At 37.2% G+C, this 27444-nt stretch overlaps 1 protein-coding gene across 1 annotated transcript in view; it reads left to right on the top strand.

Annotated features, from left to right (window-relative positions):
• The window catches only part of LOC122968417 (putative leucine-rich repeat-containing protein DDB_G0290503), a 635740-nt gene that overhangs the window by 349604 nt on the left and 258692 nt on the right, over positions 1–27444 (top strand). The window lies entirely within an intron of this gene.

Below are 27444 nucleotides of genomic sequence, written 5' to 3'. Positions count from 1 at the left end.
CTGGCCAGATCAGCCAAGGAGATTTATAAACCAGGAAGTTTTTAAGAATTTTGACCAAAATAAAGTTGGGCAAATTAAATCTGCCTGTGACGAACTTGAGGCATTATCTTGGGGACTGTTTCACTCAGACCAACCACCTCCCAAGAAAATCAACATCAACAATCTGGAACAAATAAAAGGAAAGTATTTGATAGGAAAAAAAGAACATGATAGGATGAGGTGGATAGACAATGTGCGGGAACTAAAGGATGTTCTTTCCAAGTGTTATGAGATGAAATCTGGGAAAGACATTTTGAAAATCATCCATCACTATGCAAATACTGGAGAAACTGAGCCCACATACCTGATGGTCAATGACTGGATATATGTTGTTGATCCGCAAAATCTGTATGTGTATCCAGTTGGAAAAAAGCTTCACAACAATCAACGAAAAAAAGTTCAGAGATGTATCACTGAACAGATAGGCAAAGAAAGATATCCTGACATGCAAAAACAAATTCTCAATAAAAACATAAACAACCCAAAAGAAAACTATGTTCAGTTTGTGAAAGATGTTTTTCTTGGAGAGCACACAACAAGCTTACCACTATCCACTGAGGCCTGGTACACCACATATTTCACTGCATCAGTTATATCTGAATCTGCTAGAAATTTCCGGACATTCCCTCTGGTTCTTATGGCCCTGGACATGTCCCAAAGCACAGACAACAATATTCGAGATAAAGGACTGAATTTTTTCTTTGAAGACCATCCAATGGCAAGCGGATATAGTTGGATTGACCCAAGCAGGCGTGGATTCAGTGGCTCAGCAACACCTGAAGGTTCTAGCAAATTGAAAAACAAATCCAAACCTAGAAACAAGGGACAGTTAATGATGGACCTTAGAGATCTCATAACACGGGAAGTCAACATGTTCACACAGTGGCAGCAATATAATGGTTACAATGATGTGCAGTCTCCGATGGCTGACGTAGCAGCACAATACAAGATATTTGATGACAATTCAGACAGACAAGTAACCTTCTTAAAAGATTACAATCATGTCAAAGAAAAAAATGATCAAGATCCCTTCATATCATCTGGAGATAGTGCAGCATCAGGCACATTACGAGGCTATGATGACGACTATGTAATGTTGCGAGACTTGAATTCAGCCACAGAGTTGGAGAATTCTTTCAAACTACAATCCTATTTCTCCAGGGTATCCGCATTGTTTGCTGAACAAATCCACAGCCAAATAAAGGCGAAATATGGTGAAAGTCTGGCAGGGCTGCAGATCCAGGAGGGCAGTGCCAGAATGGAGAACGGACAGTTTATATGTCAGCTTGTGTCCAAGGGTGATGATTCTAAACCTGTTGAGTTTAGGGTTGAGTTATCTCCAGAGAGTCAAAACTATAATGAAAAGATGCTGAAGAACATTGACACAGCTGTTAATGACTTGGAGAAGCACAGTTCAGTGCCCTCCCATCAAGTCAACAAGTATGTAGAACGCACAAGGACTGCTGTTGGGATGCTGGGCTTAATGCTTGGGATGAAAGGAGCTGTTCGTACTTTTGACCAGGGAGACATTAAACATGGTGTGATGGGGACTCTGCAAACAATTCATGGAGTGGCAGCTATGACAACTTCTGTCGTTGCAAGACAAGCTCTGTCCTCGGAGACCAGAATTGCCAACGCTGCAGCAGCAGTGATGGAAAGCCCTGTAATGAAGGGAACTATGAAAGTTATACCAGTTGTGGGAATTGGATTTGGAATATACAATTTTGAACAAGATTTTGAAAGAGGTGATGCACTGGGATACACTGATGCTGCTTTAGATGTTGTTGAAATTGCTCAGCCTGAACTGGCACCATTTATTGCACCTATAAATCTGGCTCTATCAGTAGTCCGGATGGTCATTGATGATGTTTACATGGGCATCCAGAATGAACTAAACAGCCTCCCAAAGGATGCTGGAGTTCTTGATAAACTGCGGGCTGTCTTTGTTGGCTTTGGGAAGGGAGTTGAACATTTTGCAATTCATGTGCTAAGTATATTTTACGATTGGCGTTACAATGAAATTGAGGAGGGACGCAGACTTGTTGACCAGGTATCAGACTATCACAAATATTACAGAGTTATTAAGGAAGAGGATGGAACGACTGCCATTGATTTTAGTGGTGGTGACTCTTCTTGGAATGGAGGCCGTATTAACTTCTGCCTCGCTGATCAGGGTCAGTCTGAGTTCTGCATGGATTATTTTGTATCTAGTAATGAGAGTTTTGGGATGAGATGTTGGAACATTGATACACAGGGAAGCAACGATATAATTCTTGGCCTGGGAGAGTCACATAGATTACAGTATAAGACTCTACAGAAAAAAGTACTCATATTCATACCAGCCGGCTCTGTGAATGTGGTTTCAGGTTATGAGGCTCTATCTGATTCAAGATATGGGAAATACAGGGGCAACAGAGATTCTAATCGTTTTTTTGCAGTACAGACAGCAAAGGATAAACATGTGATTGAAGTCATGTTAAGTTACTATTACAAGCTTTATGGTGAACTAGGTGATGACATATTCTTCCTCGGTCCACAGAGAAGTTATGTTGAAGGCTCTGGTGGAAAAGATTCGTATATTATTCCTGAAAACGGAGGGAAAATCATAATTAACAACTATGATCCTTCCAAAGCACTAGACACTCTTCATTTCAGTGTTGATTACAGTCACATTTCTGTGTCTAAATCTGGGAATGATGTTGTGTTAACGTATGAGGACAGCCATACTGTGACCATAAAAGAATGGTTTTTAGGGGAAACATATCGTCATATGAATATGATGTCAGGAGATGGAGTCTTGTTTGAGATTTCCTCCACTGTGGTTTCTTCTGTTCAGCTGGTGGCCAGAGGAATTAACAAGATGTTTAAGACACATGGTGAAACTGTGAACACATCACAGCCGCTTTTACATACAGTTACAAACGTTTTAGGGTCTCGGTATGATGACGTGCTTATTGGAAATGGAGAGAAGAATCTGATAGATGGAAGAGGAGGTCAAGATTGTTTGATTGGTGGTGAAGGAGAGGACATATATATGGTAAAACCCTTAAAACAATCTTCAGTGTTGATTGAAAATTACTCAAGAGACAATACAACAGATCTGGCTATAATAGAAGCAAATATTCACACGTTTAAAGTCAGGGTGGAAGGTAACAATGTCACTCTGAGTGCTCTCCATGACGGTACAGCCGTCCACGTGACTTTAGTGAACTGGTTCAGATCACCAGCAGACAGACACTTGTTTGTCATCACAAAAGATCTGGTCACTTTCACAATCTCAGATAACAAGACTGACTGCCTGCAGAATGATCCTTTCACAAAGTGCATAAGAAGTCTCAGCATTGACTACAGCAACTCCTCATCTCCTCTGAAGGTGGACCTTCAGGAGGACGAGGCTCTCCACAGTGTGACAGAGGTCCGTGGGTCAGAGTTTAATGATGTCATCAGAGGGAACAAAGAACGCAATATATTCACTCCAGGAAGAGGAAATGATGTCATTCAGGGTAGAGAAGGAGAGGACTGGTATGTCATCACACCAGGCCAAGGAGTGAAAACCATCAACAATCAATCGCCAGATCGAGCTATGGATGTCCTCTTCCTGAAAGAACAATACCAGCACATAGCATGTACTTGTGAAGGACAGAATATCAACATTTTGGTGTATGGAAGAAAAGATGTTATTTTACAGAACTGGTTTGAGTCAAAGAGTTATCAGCACCTGCAGATCAGAACCAGTGATGGAATAACAGCTGGACTGATGTCCAACCTCAGCAGCTGCAGCGAGTCTTTGATGTTTCCCTTAACTGTTGATTACAGAAACCAAAATCCTGAACCACTTAAGTCACTCCAAACACATCTTCAGAAACGGTCAATTAATGCAATTAACACAGAGGACTCTAATTCTGTTGAGTGTTACAGATATAGACGCAAAAATTCGTCAGAGAGACTCTTCTGCGACTTCCAAGGCAAAGTGATGATGATGAATAATTCTGATTCAGTGAAAGAAATGTACGGCTCCACAGGTTTTGACATCATGATTGGGAACAGCAAAGAAAATGTGCTTGATCCTTACACTGGGGGTGCGCTGATGTTTGGAGGTGAAGGAAAAGACACTTACATCATCAAACGTGGATATGGAAACAACATAATGATTGATAACTTTGCAGAAGATGATAACATTGATACTGTGTTAGTTGATATAGATTTCCTCGATGGCAGCCAAGTCGCACTGGACTCATCAACAGATGATCTGAATGTTACGATTACAACCAAGGGGGAACAATTAACATTCAGTGTGCTAAACTACAATAATGGCTACCAACATCAGCACATAGACTTTCAGAGTTCTGACGGAGTGCATTTTAAATTGAAATCACTAAACTCAACTGGAGATGTCCCCCTCTTTAAGATTGAAGCTTTCAAAGTGACTCTGAAACAATCACAGATTGACTGTCGTTTGGATCTCAGTTCACAGAGAAATTTGTCAAAGGTCCATACAGTGCAAGGCTGTCCGTCCCAGTCCAATGACATACTAGGTAATGATCAGAGCAATGCTCTGATTGGTGGCTGGAAGGATGACGCCTTGGATGGGGGTGAAGGAGATGACACACTGATTGGAGGGAATGGAGCTGACATCCTGATTGGTGGCTTGGGAGATGACACTCTTTATGGCGAGGATGGAAATGACACTATGATGGGAGACTCTGGCTGGGACGTCTTCATTCCTGGACCAGGGGCGGATCTAGTGGATGGAGGTCCTGGCAGAGACACCGTTCTGTACCGGGGTGATCATGAGAAGGGTGAAGGGGTTTGTGTCAACCTGTTGACTGGACAGGGCCACTATGCTGATGCTGAGGGGGACGTGTTGAAGGACGTAGAGACTGTGATCGGCACCATCTACTCTGATATTTTGGTGTCTGGTTATGAAAGTTCCCTTCTCAAAGGTTCGGACGGCAACGATATCTTGGTGTCCACTGGTGGAGATTACCTGGTCGGGGGTGACGGAGTTGACACTTATATGTTGGATTTCCACAATGGCTCAGTCACCATTGACAACTGTGCAAAGGACAATGCCACAGATGTTTTGTATTTAGGATCAGGGTCACCTCTGGCATTTGACTGCCAAATTTCACCAGACGGAGTTCTCCTGACTTTTTTCGGACTAAACCAAACTATTGTAAAGATTGCACTGCAACACTGGATCAGTGATGAAAATGAATGTGGTCACCTGACCTTGGTTTTCAAAAAGATGAGGCTGTCAGTGGACACGCTGCTGAAAGATTGTCTGTTAAGACAGAAGAATCAATTCGGCTGATCAGGAATCTGTTTTATTCTTCTCATCAGCTTGTTCATGTTACAGAATTGTGGAACACAGTTTGAGTTCATTTTGAGCAGATTAAAGTCAGCATTGTATCTGTCTAACCAATAATAAACATCTCTATTTCAGTAATCAAAATCAAAATTATTTTAATTGATAATTTGTGGTTGTGATTGTACTGTGATCATGTTAATTTACTCTTGTCATGTCTTACCAATGAAGGCAAACAGTTAACACTCTGACAAAACTGTCCTCATGATAAGTTAAAATAAAATATGTAGTGCTCAGCCTATAAACTACAATCTGTTCTAGGTGTTGAAGCCTCTTGAAATCAGTTTTAAGGCAGAATTCAGTAAGACTTCCTAGTAAGAAGATCAGGCATGTTTCATCAACAGTTCACACCATGACATGAACATTGTTGCCTTCCAACTAGTGAGCAACTGCATTACTTGGCACAAAGAAACAGAACCATGTAAGATGGGAGAATGATTTGCTGAATGCTTGCTAAATGCTGTGCTTAAAGAGCGATTAGCTTTGTGATTTACAAATTAATCAAATGTGAAGGAAATTCCTGTTATAATCATGTTTTTGTATATGATCATGCTTTTGCTAGTATGAATAGATGTGTATTATATATCCACCATGATATTATAATGTTTAAATTGTTGGGAAACTGATAAATACAAGAGAACTCATTATAAAAGAATTTAGCCTGGAGGAGGGTTGAAGCTTCTTCCTGTGTACGTTTGTTCTGGGATTTTTTATAATCTGAACAATAACGGATATGTGTGTGTAGAAGTTTAAGGAGTAAGTGCAGGTGGCGAATGTTTGAGATGTTGTGACATACAAAGGATGAGAGAAGATGTGTCTTAAGCCAAGAAAATGTCATGACCAAGTAAAGAAAGATCAAATAACACCTTGAGCGAAATCGTGCATCCTGTTGTCGGCTACAGTTAAAGGACCTGTGTGTAAGGTTTAGTGGCATCTAGCGGTGCATATTGCAACCAACTGAATATCTCTCCCTTCACCCTCCCATTCCAAGCATTTAGGAGAATATACGTTAGCTGCGAAAGGCTCTGTCTAGAGCCAGAGTTTGGTTTATCCATTCTGGGCTACTGTAGAAACATGGCAGTGCAACATGGCGGGCTCCGTGTAAGAGGAACCACTCCCTCTGTAGATATAAAGGGCTCAGTGTAAGGTAACAAAATCACTACGATACTTATTTTCATGGGATTATACACTAATTAATAGATACTTATATTCCATTTCTGCCAAGTACGTTCCACTAGATGACACTAAATTCTAAACACTGGTCCTTTAATGTGTGTTATCTCAAAGTACTATAAGAACTAAGGAGAGACTGCCTCTCCTCAGTCATATCTGTGTAATGCTGATGATGGCTTTTGCTTGCAAGCAATAAAGATCAACTGAGAATCTGAATATTGTGTCATCTGGTATTTGAGTATCAACTCTCATCTGCACTAGACAGGAACTGATTTTTCAGTTTCCACGACACTTGTTTCCAGGAGCAGCCATGTAGGTCTGTAAGACTGCAGATAGACCCTTCTCAAAAAATGAATGAGATTTTTACTAACAGTGAATTAAGATCAAATGTCAATCACCTGTAGGAAGTGTTGAAAATTATCTAAACACATTTACTCAAGTACTGTATTTAAGTACAATTTTGAGGTACGTGTACTTTACTTGAGTATTTCCATGTGATGCTACTTTCTACATTTCAGAGGGAAATATTGTACTTTCTACTCCACTACATTTATTTGACAGCTTTAGTTACTTTTCAGATGAAGATTTGACACAATGGATAATATAACAAGCTTTTAAAATACAACACATTGTTAAAGATGAAACCAGTGGTTTCCAACCTTTTTGGCTTTTGACGTCTTACAAAAAGCAGTGTGTAGTCGGGGTCACATTTCACATGTCTATGAGTTGTTAACAGCTCCACCAAATAGTGATTTTTCCCTCTAAACTTCTCACATGCTTTCATTTCAATAAATGTTCAAATGATCCAATATTTCAGCAAAAATCAAAGATTAGAGAAAAAGTCCAAAAACTGAAAACAGATTTGTGTATCAGAACTTTGTTTTTTCTTCTTTCCTCTCCCATTAATCATCTCACCACCCCTCAGATTTATCTGCTGACCCTTTGGAGGGGCCCGACCCATAGGTTGGGAACCATGGGACTAAACTAGCTAACTGTATATAAAGTAGTGTAAACTAGCTCCACCTCCAGCAGCTACAACAGTAACATGCTGCTCTAACACTGATGCTTCACTATTAATAATCTAATGATGTCGTATATAATAATATATCAGTCAGAGGGACCAAACCACTACTTTTACTGCAATACTTTAACTACATCAAGCTCATAATACTTATGTACTTTTACTGCAATACTTTAACTACACTGTAAAAAAAAAATCATAAAAAAATGGTAAAAAGTCTGGCAGCAAAAGTTGCCAAACACTTACCGTCAAATAACAGTAAAAAACTTTTAGTTATTCTACAGAGATTTATTTTAAAAATTCGGATACTACATTTTTACAGTCCAACCGTTATCAAATAAAAAGAAAATCTCAATATAAAACATTGCTAGAATGTTAAACAAATGTATAAATCTGCACAAAGAAATGAAAAAGATTGCAGAACTAACTTAAAATTACCTAATTTAAATGAAGACTCTTGTTTTCATACAGTAATCTTGAAAACAAGATGTCCTTGTTGGCATGTTGCTTCAGGTAGCAGTGAGATGATGAAATATGATACAAGAAGTCCAGTTTGAGGGATAGATCCATGCGTTTGGAGACTATTCAGATTCCAAAACACTGCATAGCACTTTATAATACTGCAAGTCAGTATTTTACAACCCTGGCAAGTTTGTAAAGTCTGGAAACATGACCGCAAACATTTATATATATATAATTCTCAAACACTGGCTTGGGCAACTATGGTTGTTTAAAAAAAATAGAACCATCATAATTATATTATTTTTTGGAAATTACATTAGTCCAACCGTTATACTGTTTTGTGCTTGATGTTTGTGTGATGTATAGTTATTTGTGTAATGATTATTACTTTTTCATTTTCAGTCTAGGAACAAAATGTTGTGAACAAAAGAGTGTCAGATGGATATGTTGGATAGTTGCTTGTAATTACTGTCAAATACTATTTATATACAGTAAATCTCATACATTAATTGGAAAAGTCTGTAGATCTATTGGATAGTTGCTTGTAATTACTTTCAGATAATGTTTATATAAGGTAATGATTATTAAAATTATGTTTTTATAAGCCATTTTTGCATGATCCTATTTTTTTGTACAATATCAAACCAATATTTTTACCAGGAACTATAAATAGATGAGTTAATCACATACAATTAAATCCTAAAGCTCTCAAGATACCATTAATGGGTATTAAAGGAGGATAATTTGAATATAATTTTACATCATTTTTTTGTGTTTTACATTCAGAAATGTGTGCTTTGATGGGGCAGTGTTAAGGATAAATTGGATAATTCTTTGAATTTACAAAAGAATACTGTACAAAACAAGCCATTATTTAAATTAGGTAATTTTAAGGTATTTCTGCAATGTTTTTCATTTTTTTTGTGCACATTTATACATTTATTCAGCATTTTAGCAATATTTTATATATATATTTTTATTTTACAACAGTTGGACTGTTAAAATGCAGATAATATCTACAGTAAATATCTGTATTTTAAAAACTTAACTTTTTTTTTTTTACATTAAATTTAAAGTAAAAAAACAGTAAGTTGCCTTAATTTTACATTCAGTAATAGTAAAAATCCTGTTAAAAAACTATAATATTCCATTATATTCATTTACAGATTACAATACAGGTTGCCTTTATTTTATGGTGAATATTTTTAATAAAAATAATTTACTGAGTTTTTATGGCATTTACACTTAATATAGAAAAAAACAACAAAAACTGTAAAATGATACAGTAAATTTCTGTGAAATAACTTTTTTTTTTTTTTTTTACAGTGTACATACAGCTCATAATACTTATGTACTTTTACTGTAGTAGGATTTTTCATGCAGGACTTTTACTTGTAGTGGAGTATTTTTACATTGCTGTATTGGTACTTTTACTGCCGTAAATGATCTGAATACTTCTTGTCAGTCCTTGTTTAGTTACAGTCTTTTGATAGACATGATGTCATTATGAGTTATATTTGATGCCCTAACAGGATATTATCTGAATAAATGACACTAAAAAGCTCTTTCTATTGTAGTTTTAGAAGGGAGAGGTAAATAAAACGATTAGAAATAAAAGAAGTAAGTAGATTGAGATCATTTAACAAAACAACTTGAGTGCAGACTATGCAGACTCGTCACCATCCCAGTGAACTTTATCTGAAAAAAGGTAAATAAGGATATTTGTTCAGCTTGTGTAAAGGGACCAGAAATACCATCAGAAACAATATTCACTGTTCTATTTCTTTAAAATTACTCTAGTTGTACTTTTAAATCATGTGCATCATTTTTTTTATTGCGTATAGACTATAAATTCAAATTTACATCATAGTCAAACACCTGATAACTCAAGTCTCCTTACAGCGCACTGCTGCTGCTCAAACATGTAGTTTGTCTTACATGTCTGTTCTATTTCTCTTGGCGTGTTGCCTCAGGCGAGGAAATGGTTCACTGGTGACTCACCTGAATAATGCAGGTATAGGACTCGGACTGCTGAATTAGTTCACACATGAATCGACCTCTTTAGGGTTGATACTTATGATTGTGTTTCCTCAGTAAGTTTATACATATTCAAAGAATCTAGTGAAATATGTCGTCATAGTGAGCCTTAAATCTTTGAAACATTTGTGCAGGTTTAACTAAAGTTACCCTCCAGACAAGTTTTAACATGTATATAAAATACTCTACCTTGAATAATAATTTCTGTCTGAGATGGTTTTTCCACAAAAAAAGTTGTTTAAAAAGTTCATTACCTTCTCCCTCATTAAAAAATCCAATATCTACGAATATGTGAATATATCTCATCTTCAAAGTTTTCCTGCTGGACACCAGACATCTCCTCTTTCACTGTAAAGTTCATTCTCAGTGTTTGTGAACTGGAGGCTTCAAGTTTCCACATCACACTTGTGTGAATAGAATACTGGACCACGATTGGCTCCAAACTAGTTGTGATGTCACAGATCACGCTCGTAGGCCCGCCCCTTTAAAATTGGATTTTAAATAAACTCAGAGAAACTTTCCAATTACAGCAGATGAATGTTAAAACAGCCTTCTGGTGTCAAACTCTGCACATACATCATTCTGCACAGTGGAGCTCAAACACTGAGCTGTAGGAACAAGAAGAAAAACACATTTTCGAGTGGAGGGAGATTTTAAACCTAAGATCCAGTGACTGCATTTGGGAGGATTTCTACAGGACACAGCAACAATTTTTTAAAAATGTTTTTCTGTGTTTTTTTTTAATTCTATAATTTTCTGCATTGTTATAATATATAAATAAATTACTAAAACATTATTTATTCATTCATTTTTTTAAGCAACATTGACATTGTTAAAGGTGTCAGATTAGAAATCTTTATTATTCAGTTTTGGAGCACCCCTTCATTTACAGCAATGGTTTAACCTGAGTGTTCAACAGCCAATGGTTCGGCCTGTTCAGAAAGGTAAACCAATTGTCAACATGTTGTTTGCGTGTAGTTGATGTGTGAAAAATTAGACATGTAAACTACATGCAAAGTGTAGCTTGAGATGTTCATTTTATGCATTTCTGGCAATTCTGGCTTTCCATACCACCGCAACGATGTGTTCAGACCTCCAAACAGCCAAAATACTGACGATATAGCTGTAAGCTAGCTAGCAACGGACGCACCAAAGATGTATATTAAGAGCTGGATACGACGCTGCTGCTCAACCTTGCTTCCAATTTTGCCCAGTGGTCACTTGCAGTATTGCAGCAAAAAATCCTCCTGCATGCAGCTAAAAAAGCATTTTCCATGGATGTATAATAAGAGCTGGATAGGGCGCCGCCACTCAGCCTTGCAGCCAATCTTTCCCAGTGGCCACTCGCGGTATTGCAACAAAAAATTCCCCCTGCGGCCCAAAACAGCATTTTCCCCATAGACCACTGTTGTAAAAGAAACACCTGTAAAACTGTTGACAGGACACCTCGATCTGCAAACACCGTCAATTATGACTCTTTCTGTTATGAATTGTTAATCAAAAGGAGGTTTTATATTTGTAAAACTTTCCTCAAGCTGAGAAAAGCGATTTTAAAATCTGTGATGTCATCACAATGTAAAGTCTATGGGCCAAGCAGGAAGTTGTAGGGTGGGGGAAGACATTACTGAGTATATTCAGTAGGCTGCAAACCCCCAAAACTAGAAACTTAAACTGAACAGGCGTCACTTTTGGTTTGATATCCAGCTCTTATAATACATCTGTGAGATGCACCGACCGTGTCTGCTGGAGTGTTTGTGTGTTTGTGTTCAGTTCTTTCTGTTATTTCCCTCCATTCTCTCATGTTTTCACATCTACTCGCGTATGTTCATTGACTTTGTATGTAATCACCTCGCAATGCTTTATATTCTATCTGAAGACGCAGTAACACTCACCAGGACAATTTTCTTCTTAAGTTTTACATTATACATTTGAAGGGAGTTAAAATACCAAATCCAAATGAATAAAACTTCAAAATAAACTACATTTTACTGAAATATAACACAACAGGCTCCAGGCGACAAATGTATTTGACTGCGTCTGAGGACGATTGATTTGCTTGAATTAAACCAACAAAAAGGTGAGAAAATGAGCATTTTATTCGTCTTTTCCTCCAAACAGACAATGAAGTTGACAAAATGTGAAACATAAAGACGTTCACCTTCCTCCATCACTTCACACGTTTTCCCCCCTTCCAACTCTGAATTGAACTGTTTCTGGGTTTAAACCTTGAGACTTTGAAATGAAACGGAGATGAGTTCCTTTCTCTTTAGTAAACTACATGATGAGTGTCCGAGGTCACCTTAAATCTTCAACAATAAACCCTTTAAAAAAAAACAACACAAAACTAGCTTGAGTGTCAGTTCAGGGTTTGATCTAAACAATCAATCCACCCAAAACAAGAAGCTTTAAAAAAAAAAAAAAAGACATGAAAATAAAAACAGGTCATCTCTTCGTCCTCGTCTATTTCTTCTTCTTCTTGCTCTTCTTGCCTCCCTCTCCCTGCTGAGAGCTGGTGTCTCCTCCTCCGCTCTTCTGGGTCCGAGTCTTTAGTTTCGGGATCATCTCTGCGACGTAAAACATCACGTCTTTACCTGCAGGAACAAAAAACAGATTCATGTTTAGTTCATGCATTTACATGAACTTCAGTAACCTCGTTACAGTCGGCAGTCTGGTGAGATGATTTATTAAAACGTTGAACGTGTAAACCTGTAACTGAGTTTCTGCTTTTTACAATCAATTAAACATCAGCAGGACAAAAGATTTCAGACTAATCAGTAACCATAGAAACCGTACTGGTACTGATGATGTAAAGAAGAACATTTTGGGCGGATTGAAAGAGAAGAGATGTGATTTTTTCCTCACTTCTTACTAGAGCTGAAACGATCAGTCGATCAACAAAAAATTAAACAACATTTTTTTTTTTTATAATTGATTGATCGTTCTTTTTTCCAGGCAAAAAAAAATGCCAAAAACAACAGTTTCTGCAGCTGCAGCTGCAGCTGCAGCTTCCTCCTCCTCCTCCTCCTCCTCCTCCTCCTCCTCCTCCATCAGTTTGGGAACCAGAGACAGCAGAGCTTCTGCACCTGCAGCAGATAAAACCCCACGTTAGACAAGTTATATCAAAGAAAAAATGAAAGGTAGGTGGTAAAATTATTAATCAAACTGTCCGTTGTAAAACATCCTTCACAGTTTACAGACTCACATCCTGCTTCAATTTTGACTTGCTGTACTTTCTATAGTCATTTGTAGTAATCTTTTTTGTAAAATATCAGAAAACAGTGAAAAATGCCTGTTATAATTTCCCACAGCCAGAGGTGACGTCTTCAAATGTCTTTTGTTGTCCGACTAACAGTCCAAAACCCCAAAAATATTCAGTTCACCACCATATGTGACAAAGAAAAGCATCACATACATCATCATATCTGAGAAACTGAATCCAGATAATTTGGGGGATTTTTGCATAAAAAATTACTAAAATGATTATTCGATTATCAAAATAGTTGCTGATTGATTTTCAGTCGACTGATTGATTAATCGATTCATAGTTGCAGCTCTAGTTGTGTGCACAGTTTTCCTGTTTAAAGAGAAATCATTAGCAACATTTCAGCTGCGCTCACTTTCAGTTTGACCTCAAAGTTGTGACCACAGCAGACCCACGTCAATAACATCCACCGTCGCATAATTACGTAGCCCAGTGTAAGTGCAGTCAGATTCTCTCAGTACCGTGGTTGTCTTTTCCTAAGTCCTTATGAATTCTCCTTCACATCTTTCCTTGACCTCGTGACATTTTCCATCGACGTCAAGGAAAACTGGTTAGGAAAAGATGATAGGAGGGACTTTTCGACCAACCTAAGACTATATATTCTGGAGATGGGAGACAATGACACACAGGTGCAACACATTAGGGCAGGGCAGGTAATCACACAGGAGGGAAACACATGAGAGCAGAAAGTAAATGACCTGAAATGAGACAAGAGGTGAGTATCAAAATAAAACAGAAAGTACAAGACAAAGAACACTGGGAGAAACAAAAAGGTAACTTAACTATCCACGCCCTGTGCGTGACAACAACCAGTTTAAAAAGGAATAACAACGCTGTTTTTTAAATGAAAAAAACATTAAAGAAATATAAACATGAAACCAGCCCAATGAGGCTGTGTCACCTGTTAATGTAAATATTACCTGTAAATGGAGAAACTCCATCTAAAGGGAAGTGTCTATGTAACAGCCCCTAGATCAGGCCAATAGTGGAAGAGAAATAACATTTAAGATTGTATTTATTGGTCGTTATAAACATAAACATGTTATTCAATTCAGTTGGCTTTATTGACATGACTGCATACAATACAACATTGCCAAAGCATATTATCACAAATTATACATACTATATAGTAAACTTGAATAAAATATACATATATTGTATATCACGCCTTAAAATGCAGCACAGGACTGAAGATCTGCTCCCTCTGAGTAAAACCAAAGATTGACATCTTCTCTGTCTGCTTTTTCTCATTTTGCATGTTTTACAGTATATGGTGATTTTCTTCATGTGGACCTTTCATACTGTCAGTCTGATTTTTATTTATTTAGTTTTTGAGCCTTTAATTCAGATGCATTTTAATAGCAGTTTGAGGCTTCATGTATCTGACTTGTATTTGTTTTTCATTCATCTGGATTTTGTTTGTATCTGTTTTACTTTTTCTTAAGTGAAGTATCTTTATAAGCTGCTTTTTCTGTGCTGTACAAATCTAGAAATGTGTTTCCTTGTTTATTTAAACTTCACAAAAACTGAACTAACCTGCATGACTTGTTTCATAACTCAATGCGTTCCTCAGTGGTGAAACATCAAACAGGTCAGCTCAGATCATAAACAGATAAACTGAAAATACAGAACAAAGCACACAGGTTGATCTTTCTAACAGGAAATGCACTTAACATAAACTAAGTGCTGCTTCAAGATACTGTCTTAAAACATGCAAAGGCCTAATTTATTGAACATTAAACTGAACTAAGTTTTTATCCAAGCTAGCTGCATGGCTCCGTCTGTTTGTTCCACACTGAAATATCTCAACAACTTTTAAATGGATTGTGATGAAATGTTTTACCAACATTCATGTTCCCCAGAGGATGAATCATACTGACTTTTCTTCTAGCGCCACCATGAAGTGAACAACTATTGGATTGTCATGAAATTTGTAATAAGTTTGATGATCCTCTGACTTTTCATTAAGCTCCATCATCAGGTCAATACTTTGGTTTATGAATAAATACCTGCAGACTGATGTCACTCCCATCATCCTCAGCTGTGCTTTAGTGCTAATTAGCAAATGTTAGCTTGAAAATATGCTAAACTAAGACTGTAGAAAGGTGACTTTGTGGTAGCTGGGTTTAGTTAGAGAGCTGTTAAGAGAGTTGTTTATTGTCTTTTTAAAGGATTTCTACTTTACTTGTTAACTGTCACAGATGATTTTATGGACAAATAATGCACCAGTGAACGGTCAACTGAAGAAAATATCTACTATCACATACAGACAGCAAACTGCAGCAGACAAAGGAAGAGACTGAGCAGGACCTGAGCAGGACTCTTATCAGGTTTGACCTGTTTGGTCGAGGTCCCGCCAAGTCCCGCCCACCTGGGACTGGGCAGGAAGGAGGATTTTAAACTAAGATGGTGAACATTGTAAACATGATACCTGCTTAACATTAGCATGTTAGCATTTAGCTCAAAGCACTGCTGTGTCTAAGTACAACCTCAGAGAGCTGCAGGACTCTTAGTCTTTATCTAAAATTATAAATGTAAAACCAAAAGTGATCAGAAGCACAAATGTTGCGGAGACTTGGATGAGAAATAAATCAACCATTTCACTCCCATGTCATCCTTTTTGTAACAGATGATTGTTTTTGCAAGTGTTTAGAAAGCAACACAAGGTCAGATATCTGCTGTCTGAACTGCTGCTGCATTAGTCTGAGACACTGAAAGAATGTGACAGAAGGAAAAGTCTCATCTATCATGAGGACACATGTTGGTCCAAACACAGGAAAACTATCAGCAAAGACCCCTGCAGGTCCTCATCAACACTGATTGACAGACATAGAACAAAACTACAAACTGCAGCCTCCAAAATGACCTCTGAGCTGAATCAGCAGCTCTGGCAGCGTCACACATTAATAACATTATGAGCTTCACAAAGCTTGTAGCTGCTGTCGCCTTGTGGCTTGTGTTCCTGTTATTTTGTCCACCTGCTGTATAATCAGTGGGTGGATGGTTTAATGTAGGATAGATCCTCTATGATCTACTGATTGGATTTGACTCTAATAGACTGTTTTCATCTCGTGTTCTGTTCATGCTTCTATTACTGAGAGTGTGAAACACTTTAAGGTGGTTCAGGATGGATTTAATATTGCATAATGATGATATAATATACCAGCTACAATATATAAACTTTACTGTATAGTTTTCATTATTGTGACTTAAATCAGTGATGATTAGTGTTTGAGCTGTAAAGTTGTATCAGTGTGAACAGACACCAGGTTGGAAAATAAAAACTACAACAGCTGTTTGCTTATTTCAAATCATCTCTGTGAAGATGAAGAAATGATAAATATTTTAATCAATGTGAACCTTATTTTGCATCCAATATTAGCCTACAACATATTTGAAATATAATTATAAACATCAATAATGAACATATAAAATGATGAATGATAAAATAATTAACTAAAAAAAATATTAACTATTAGAGACAAAATTAACCACCTCCTGCCCTCAACAGGCACCGCTTTCCCCCCAAACACAGGCACCTTAGAAACAGCAGTAAATCCTGACATATATTTGGACTGTTTTTCTCCAGTCGACTTTTCTGAACTAACTTCAATGATTTGTTCAGCTAAACCATCAACCCGTCTCTTAGACCCCATCCCAACTAGATTGCTTAAGGAAGCCTTACCCTTAGTTAGCACTTCTGTACTAGATATGATCAATCTGTCTTTAGTAACAGGCTATGTACCACAGTCCTTTAAGGTAGCTGTAATTAAACCTCTTCTTAAGAAGCCTACTCTTGATTCAGGCATTTTAGCCAATTACAGACCTTCCATTCCTCTCTAAGATCCTTGAGAAAGCAGTCTCTACTCAGTTATGTGACTTTCTACATAACAATAGTTTATTTGAGGATTTTCAGTCAGGATTTAGAGGCATCATAGCACAGAGACAGCACTGGTGAAAGTCACAAATGACCTCCTAATTGCATCGGACAAAGGATTTGTCTCTATACTTGTCCTGTTAGATCTTAGTGCTGCATTCGACACAATTGACCATCAAATCCTTTTGCAGAGACTGGAACATTTAATTGGCATTAAAGGAACTGCATTAAGTTGGTTTAAATCCTATTTATTAGACCGATCTCAGTTTGTACATGTTAATGATGAATCCTCCATGAAGACAAGGGTTAGACATGGAGTTCCACAAGGTTCTGTACTTGGACCAATACTATTCACCTTATATATGCTTCCTTTAGGTAATATTATTAGGAAATACTCCATAAATTTTCATTGTTATGCAGACGATACCCAATTATATTTATCAGTGAAGCCAGATGAAACCAATCAGTTAAACAAACTCCAAACATGCCTTAACGACATAAAGACCTGGATGACCTGCAATTTTCTACTACTAAACTGAAGTTATTGTGCTTGGCCCTAAACACCTTAGAAACACATTATCTAAAGATATAGCTACTCTGGATGGCATTACCCTGGCCTCCAGCACCACCGTAAGGAATCTGGGAGTTATCTTTGATCAGGATATGTCCTTTAACTCCCACATAAATCAAATCTCAAGGACTGCCTTTTTTCACTTACGTAATATCACAAAAATCAGGCACATCCTGTCCCAAAAAGATGCAGAAAAACCAGTCCACGCATTTGTTACTTCTAGGCTGGATTATTGCAATTCCTTATTATCAGGCTGCCCTAACAAGTCTCTAAAGACTCTCCAGATGGTCCAGAATGCAGCTGCACGTGTTCTGACTAAAACTAGAAAAAGAGACCACATTTCTCCCATTTTAGCTTCACTACATTGGCTTCCTGTAAAATCTAGAATAGAATTTAAAATCCTTCTCCTAACTTACAAAGCCCTTAATGGTCAGGCACCATCATATCTTGAAGAGCTCATAGTACCGTATTATACCACTAGAACACTGCGCTCCCAGTATGCAGGCTTACTGGTGGTTCCTACAGTCTTTAAAAGTAGAATGGGAGGCAGAGCCTTCAGCTATCAGGCTCCTCTCCTGTGGAACCATCTTCCAGATTCAGTCCGGGGTGCAGACACCCTCTCTATGTTTAAGAGTAGGCTTAAAACTGTCCTTTTTGATAAAGCTTATAGTTAGGGCCGACCAGGCTCACCTTGGATCAGCCCTTAGTTATGTTGCTATAGACCTAGACTGCTGGGGGACTTCCCATGATGCACTGAGCTCCTCTCTCCTCCTCCTCCTCTCCATCTGTATGCATTCATGTAACATCAATGCATGTCACTAACTTGGCTTCTTCCCCGGAGTTTTTTGTGCTTTCTCATCTGTCAGGAAATCCTGGGATGCAGGCCAAGCCTTCACGGTCCTTCACAGTCCTGTTGACATCCTTCCCTGGCTGTTGCTGTTGCTGCTGTTATTGTTATGATTGATGTTATTCTGCCCCCCCTCCTCCCCCTTTCCTTCTTTCTTTCTCTCTCTCAACCCAACCGGTCAAAGCAGATGGCCGCCCACCGAGAGCCGGGTTCTGCTTGAGGTTTCTACCCATTAAAGGGGAGTTTTTCCTTACCGCTGTTGCCAAGTGCTGCTCATGGGGAAATTGTTAGGTCTCTGTAAATTAAACAGTATAGTCTTGACCTGCTCTATGTGAAAAGTGCCCTGAGATGACTTTTGTTGTGATTGGCGCTATATAAATAAAAATTGATTGACTGATTGATTGACTCATACATTTTATATGAAATGTTGTGTGTATATATATATATATATATATATAGTTATAGTTATAGTTATAGTCAAGTAAAATATATATATTTATGGAAACTGTTGGGCCCTGTTTAAACTGCACAATTCATGAATACCAACAGTATGTTTATCCTTATAAAAACATATTTGATGAGTCACGCTGTGGCTGATGAGAAACACCTGCCTTATTTTTCCTCTCTGAATGTTTTTTACTTTCACTTTATCTTCACTTGTGTCGCAGCACGAATTACAACAGGTGAGTAAACTGCACCAAAAATATATAGAAAACTAATCGAGTAATTAAATGGAAACTAGTCAATCGGTATTTGTGGGTTAATATAGTTGATAATATAACTGCAGGAGGTTATAGATTCACATTATTAACTGAAAAATCATCAATCATGCTCTCGTGATTTTGTTCAGATCAGATTCACATTATTGACTGAAAAATCAAAGATCATCATCTAGTGTTGTTCAGATCAGATTCACAGCTCGTTATTATCACAGTAATGTCACTAACAGTGATTGATGTGGACACAGTGCAGGTTTACTGTATTAACACATTACTGCTATAATAACCTGTAAAATGTGTAACAGCTACGTCAGCAAAGTAATATATAAGGTGTGATCAATTTGTAAGTGTATGTTAAACTGTTAAACCGCACAAATGCCATTCGTACCCTCATGACAACTTGCCACAACTTGCCTGTACTCACCGTCAGCCTGAACCAAGGCATAAAATTCACAGGTACCATTTTACAATAAGACAATGCTTATAAAGGATTTATAAATGGTTTATAATTAGATTATTAATTAGGTTGTAATCACTTTATAAATCATCAATAAGCAATTATAAACAAGTTTGATGTGGGCTCATTATTTGGCAAGATCAAGTTACTGCTTACTACTCATTAATCTTACTAATGAGTTACTAACATTTATAACTGGCAAAAGGAGTTTTAATGTGAAGTGTGAAACACCTGGAACTCTGTCCTAAAGAAGAAACCAACCAACATGATACATGATCACAATACACCACTTTAATATCCACTTTAATAACAACCTGATAGCAAAATGTCATATCAACACCTGTGATAATAATGAGGACGACTGCTAATAGCATGCTGAAAACGTCAATGTAAACAATATTGCAAAAGTCTTAGTGTATGAATCTGGTAATTAATATGTTCATTTTATATACCAAATCAAACTTTTTGAATATCAAGATTTGCTGACAGTGGTTAAATGCTAGGAACTTATGAACAAATATCTGATGAAGCTGACAGGTATAAATGCTGCTGATGAAGAAGAAAGTAACAAATGAGATCTGAGGGTACAGATAAATGTGGGTACATAGAAATATCTTTCATATTATTACATTGAGAGACAATCATTTTATCATCTTTCTATGAGAAACCAGTATTGAAACATATTAAGAAAAGAAAAGAAAACACAAAAATCAAACTAGATAATATCAAACTATACAAGGAGATGTAAACTTAAATATGTTTTATGCAAAATATTTATTTTTATTACAGAGTAATTTCCCAGATTATTTGAGAGGTTTTAATGGCTTCTTTGTTTATTGTTATCTTGGAAACAGAGTCAAAGAGATTTGACTGTTAAGATATCTGAAAAAGTTTCCATAAAAGAGTCGATTTGGGAAAATATCTCTGAACTGAGGTCAGTGTTTCTCTTATATGACGATTATTACACATATGATCTGATAAGTGTTTCCCATCAACTAAAAGCTTGGGAATTTTTCCACTCAAAGGGCCATATAACAATGCACTTCTGGTTGGTTAGCATGGTGGATTTACAATCTGTGGTTAACTGTGTTAACTAATGCTAATGCTAATGCTGATTCCTGCAAGTGAAAAATAGGCCTAAAACCATAAAACAAAATGTACTTACTGGAAAAACTGAACATGTGACTCCTCAGAGGGTCTTTTAGTACAACCAAATGCTGGAAAAGACTTTTTTAGGCATTAACTTTCATGAACTGAAAACACACTGTGAAATAGCGACAGCTACGCCAGTACTCTGTGAATCTGGGGTTAAGCCATGGTTACATTACATAATCGCTAACTGGTCCAAACCACTAGCTTCAGGGCCCCCTAGTGGTAGTAACCAGTGATCTGTGTTAGCGACCATGGTTAGTGAACAGACCACTGAATTGGCTACAACCTCCTCTCCATTTTTACCTCTGAACATGTAGGCCTAAAAAAGTAAGCTAAAGATGCCATTTCAGATATGAAGAGAGGAGAGGTCATAGTGCTGATGGGACAGACACTATTTATCGTGCTGCCAGTATTAGGCTACATGTGAGAGAAAAAACACAAACTCCCATTTGACCATTGTTACTCCTTTTAAAGAAGAAAATTGTTTTATATTTATATTTTTGGAGTTGTAAAACCATGGGCGTAGGAAACATTGAAAATGTGGATGGGACAATCTAACAGAGTAAATGTCATTTCCTGTATTCTGGTGCCTTTTAACAGGTGGTTTGATATTTTTATCTGGCTATACTAGCATGAGAAAAATTATGGGTACATTTTGTAATTTCATCCAGAGGAAATGTTTGGCCCCAGATCACAGATTTGGAAATATTTAAAAACTAAAAGTACATAAATTGATTCAATCAGTAATTCAGAGCCATCTTTTATAATAACCACTCGTTGTTTATTTAAATTTGAGGATCTCTTTATGCTTGCATGCAATTGCAATTTCTGTTAAATTAATTTCTTTAATGTCATCAAATCAATGAGTAAAGTGGAGAGGACAACTGTAGTCAAAGTATCCCTGATGCATTCTCCAATAAACTACAATTATCCTCTAGTCATTTCTACTACTATGCAGACTCACAGGACCTGAGGCCTGTGTCTCAAAGCTAGATTATGTTGTTAGCCAGTTTTCTTGGTGGCTTTGTTTACACACACATTTTCAAACACATAACACTGCTACCAATGAGCACTCCACATAGATATTTAGGGCAACATTTCATGACAAAAGGCATCAATATAACAACCATCTGCCACCTTTCATGAAAAGCAATACTCTTGATTTCATAAGTGTTAAAGGTTTGAGGAGTTTGTGTGAGCAAATCTGTCAAGTTCAACATCATAACAGCTTTATGGCACAGACCCCTGATATATTCTGTTTTGGCTAAAAATATATATTTGCTAACATTTCAAATTGCAAATAACACCAATCCAACACATGAAACCTAAAAATCTCATGAAATATTGAAATAAATGTGACACACTTAATCACCAACAGTGACTCATGGGAGTTGATGCTTTTTATTATTTATTATGTCATAACCTCACACAATTATCAGGTGCTCAGTTGTATCAACTAATGTAATGGTGGCACTGCAGTAACAGTTAAAAGATTTAAAGTACAAGGTAGTGGGTACAAGGTAGCAGTGAAAACGTAGTATGGAGTTTCATTAATTTGGGCTTCTATCAGTAAGCAAGTGGGAGGTCTAAATATAATAGCTGCAGTGCCTGTGTGCTAAACTTTAATATAGGTATTTTTTAACTATATAAAATAGGCTACTGTGCAAAAGTTCTCGGCAGTAAAAGTAAAGTGAGGATGCTTTTGAAAATAATGCCATGAATAGATTTTATTTATCAGTTAACTTGATCCAAAGTTGTGTAAACAGCAGACACCTAAGGTAAATCAGTATCTGCTGTGAGCAGCTTTGCCTTTAAAACAGCAGCAGTTCCCTTCAGTGTTTCAGGTTCTCAGCAGGTCAGTTATTCCTGCATCTTGGAGAAGTTGCCACAGTTCTTCTGTGGATTTCGGTGTCTCAGCTGCTTATGTCTCTTCATGTTAATCCCAGACTGACTCCATTATGTTGAGATCAGAGGCCATCTGTTGCAGGACTCCTTGTTCTTCTTGTTGATGAACATAGTTCTTTATGACTCTGACTGGATGTTTGGACTCATTGTCCTGCTGCAGAATAAACTACGTCTCCCTGATGGTGTTGCACTATGGATAAGAATCTAAACATCTAAAGTGCCCAAAACTTTTGCACAGTACTGTACAGTATACTGTATATAGAACTTTATACAAACAGAAATGTTATTATTAGCTATTGTTATTCAGAATCAGCTTTATTGACCAAGTTTGTTTGACTCCAGTTTCCAGTGGTTCTCAGTGTACTTAAATGCAAATGTACAGGAAGATACGTATATAGCTAAAGTAAGGACAGGGATATATGGTATATACACTCACTGAGCACTTTATTAGGAACATAAATAAATAAATTCTACTTCTACGAAGCTACGATACGATACGAAACACTTTATTACTGAGTGCCACCATACAAACAGGACAAACATCTCAGCTCATACATTTTCAGTTTTTGTTAACATTGTCAGAAAGGTGATAATTCTGCTTTATATTTATTATTGAGGTCATAGTGAGTTGTGGTGGTGTACTAGAGTGCATTATATTGAAAAGTGTTCCTAATATTTTGTCCACCCCATTGATATACATGAGCGGGAAAATATTGTACCACATCTAACTACAGGTCAAACTGTCACTGTAAACTCATTCATTTATATGATTTGTACATGTTATGGTGATACAGGGTTATTACATTGGGATTGTTGTACAGTGATTTTTTGTTTGTCATCACGTCTGATTTCAGTGTTCATGAGTGTGATGTCGTTTGGAAAGAAACTGTTCTTATGCCTGGTTTCTTTCCACACGTCACCACACTCCTGAACACTAAAATCAGACATGATGACAGTCAACAATCCCTGTGCAATAACCCTGTATTACCATTACATCTACAAATCAAATATATTACAGTTTATATTCAAATGATAAACAGATACACATTACTGTAAATGTAAATCCAAGCAGACTGTTGTTATCATTATTATTGTGTAGTAAACAACAAAACAGTAATTTTTCACAAAGAGGCTTTCAGCTGAGGTAAGGCAACTTAAAAATCAAGATGATTTAACATTTTGCACTTTTCTCTTTTTAGCCCAGCAGTTGGTCTCCAGTTATTGTGTGATATTTCCAGCAGAGTGACATTATGTCAAACTCATCATCATCTGGTGAGTCCAGTCAGACTTTTAGTCGGGATAACACACTGTCCACATATTACACACATTATAATAACTGACAGAGCTGAAACAAGCTGTTTGAGATCAGTAATATATATATATATATATAGATATATATAATATATCATTATTTCACAAGGAACACATGCTGTTTTTAGATGTTTAAGTAAATGATCTAAAAAAAAGTGTCTTAGTGTATTGGCTATGCCTGTCACTGATCATAAACCTGTCACTTTTAAAGTACCATTCCAGATCCGTACTCCTACTCCCTACACCACAATAACCTCTCGCATTCTTAATGCTGGTTCTGCTGCTAATTTCTGTGACGCTTTTAATTCTTCATCCTTTAACTTGTTTTTTAAAAATCTTCTCTTAATCCTAATGCTCTTTTAAATTCTTTTAACGATCAGTGCCCATTTTAGATCATATTGCACCATTTAAAACAAGGACACAAAAACCAAATAACCTCCCTTGGCTCAATGACCACACTCAGGCACTAAGAAGACTTTGCAGAAAATCCGAAAGACAATGGAGCGCCAACAAGTTAGAATCGACAGATATCACCCTCAAAAACCTAATGTCAACTTACCAGAATGCAGTAAAGGATGCCAGATCATCTTACTTTTCAGACTTAATCTCCAGAAACAATCATAATCCAAAAGTTCTCTTTGCAGTCATTAACTCTGTTATTCATGACACCTCCACCTCCTCTCCTGAACCAGATGTTGAGCTCTCTAACAGATTCCTTTCTCATTTTATCAGCAAGGTGGAGAACATCAGGTCCCAAATCCAGCCTGCCTCCCATATTCTCTCCATTAAACATCATAATCTGGCCTCTTTTACCCAATTTCAACCCATTTCAATGGTAGAGTTAGAAAATACAGTTTCCCACATGAACTCTTCCTCCTGCAACTTAGACACCATCCCCACCAAGCTGCTCAAGGAGGTATTTCCCACAGTTAGTCCTGTTATCTTGCACATTTTTAATAATTCCCTGACCTCCGGTTCTTTTCCAGATAGTTTTAGGCATGGCCTTGTCCATCCTTTACTTTAAAAAACCTAGTTTGGACTCTGTCTTTAAGCAACTAGAGGCCCATCTCCAAACTGTCTTTTTTTATCTAAGGTTCTGGAGAAAGTAATTTCCTCTCAATTGATTTCTTTTATGAATCATGATAGTGTTTTTAACTGCTTCCAGTCTGGTTTTAGACCATTTCGCAGTACTGCGACAGCCCTTGTTAAAGTAACTAATGACCTACTTTTAGCTGCAGACAGAGGTGACTGCTCAATTTTAGTTCTTTTAGACTTAAGTGCCGCACTTGACGCTGTCGACCACAGTATCCTCCTAAATCGCCTAGAGAACTGAGTGGGGATCAGGGGCCCGGCTCTTACTTTATTACGATCATACCTCCTCAATAGGAGATATGATTGTGGGGTCCCTCAAGGCTCAGTTCTTGGGCCCCTTTTTGTTCTCCATATACATTCTGCCCCTTGGCCAGCTTATTCAGAATCATGATGTGCTGTATCATTTTTATGCTGATGATACACAGCTATACTTACCATTAAAACCCAGCCTAGCAGCCTAGTCAAACTTAAATCATGCCTCTCTGACATTAAATCCTGGATGTCCCAGAATTTTCTTAAATTCAATGACGACAAAACCGAGGTCATTCCTTGCGGTCCACCAAATTCTGTCAGCTCTTTTGGAGCAAACCTTGCCGATCTGTCAATGAAAATTACACAGACTGCTAGGAATCTGGGGGTCATATTTGACTCCAACCTCTGTTTTGAGAATCAAGTCAAAAATGTTGTGAAGTTGTGTTTCTACCAGTTGAAGATCATCTCTAAAATTAGGTCATTTTTATCTTTTGCTGATCTTCAAAAAACTATACATGCTTTTATATATTCTCGACTCGACTATTGCAACACAGTTTATTCAGGTATCAGCCAGGGCTCCCTTCACCGTCTCCAGCTGGACCAAAATGCTGCTGCTCATCTCATTACTGGGACAAAAAGGTATGAGCACATCACCCCTGTGCTTGCCTCCCTACACTGGCTCCCTGTTAGCCTTCTTATTGATTTTAAATTTTTATTTCTTACCTTTAAGGCATTAAACGGCCTTGCTCCCAGTTACATGTCTGCACTTCTGAACTGGCATGTGCCCCCTTGACCCTTAAGATCCGCAGATGGAGCCCTGTTGGTCCTTCCCTGGTCACAGCTTGTGACAAAGGGCGGTCAGGCTTTTACTGTCAGAGCCTTCACTCTCTGGAACTCTTTGCCCACTGAACTCAGACACACTAGGTCTCTAGCTTCTTTTAAAACTCGTCTTAAAACTTTTTTCTTTGTGAAAGCTTTTGGAGATGTTTGATATGTTTTAATTACTGTTTTTAAACCTATTAATTGATGTTTTTATCTTATTTTTTATCATTATTTTACTCCTGTGCATTCTATTGTCCTATTATTACTATTATTGTGCATCTTCTAATGTTACTATATACTTCTGCTTTCACCTCTTTGTTCCTTTTTGCTTATTTTATCTGCCTTGTTGGTTTTATTTTCCTTTGTAAAGCACTTTGTAACATTGTTTAAAAAAGTGCTATATAAATAAAATTTATTAATATTATTATTAATAATATCTTTGTATTTCTGTTAAGGTGAGACAGAAAACGGCCCCATTTAAAAACTGAGTCACAAAACACAGTGGAGCCATTGTTATTTAATACCTGGTGCATTTCTTCCTTTAAAATCAACACAATCAACTCAACACCCAAATACCCAAATATCAGGATAGTTCTCATGATGAAATTTTGAGCAAGCCAGTCTTGTGAGACATTATGTAAAATAAATTGCCTGAGTGAAGATGTTTTGAATACACAATAGTCAATCTTTTAGACTCTCAAAAATTGAATTTTTCTGATCTCATATCCTGTTGCATCAGAGCTCTGGACATATTTTACAAAATCTGTGTTTCTGTATCTGTTTAATTGATCAGATACAGTAAGATTATTCTTGTTTCCATGCCCTAAACTTTTATTTATTAAAAGAATATAAATATTCATGCCTGCCAAGAATAAAATACCACAACTGATGGTATGTCTCTGTATTCATCTACCACAAAATATCTGGTATCAATCAAAACAGAATCAAAACTTTGTTCTGAAGGAGTCAAGTTTCTCTTCTTCTCCTTGCATTTATTGTTAAATGAGTCCAGACATCACAGATACTGAGGTGTGGCCTTCAGATACTGATACAGATACAAGTATAATGGTCTCAGTT

Source organism: Thunnus albacares, chromosome 2, assembly GCF_914725855.1.
Source record: "Thunnus albacares chromosome 2, fThuAlb1.1, whole genome shotgun sequence".
In the NCBI taxonomy this organism is placed as follows: domain Eukaryota; kingdom Metazoa; phylum Chordata; class Actinopteri; order Scombriformes; family Scombridae; genus Thunnus; species Thunnus albacares.
The sequence above is the reverse complement of the archived record's forward strand: the minus strand, read 5'-3'. Positions and strand labels throughout refer to the sequence as shown.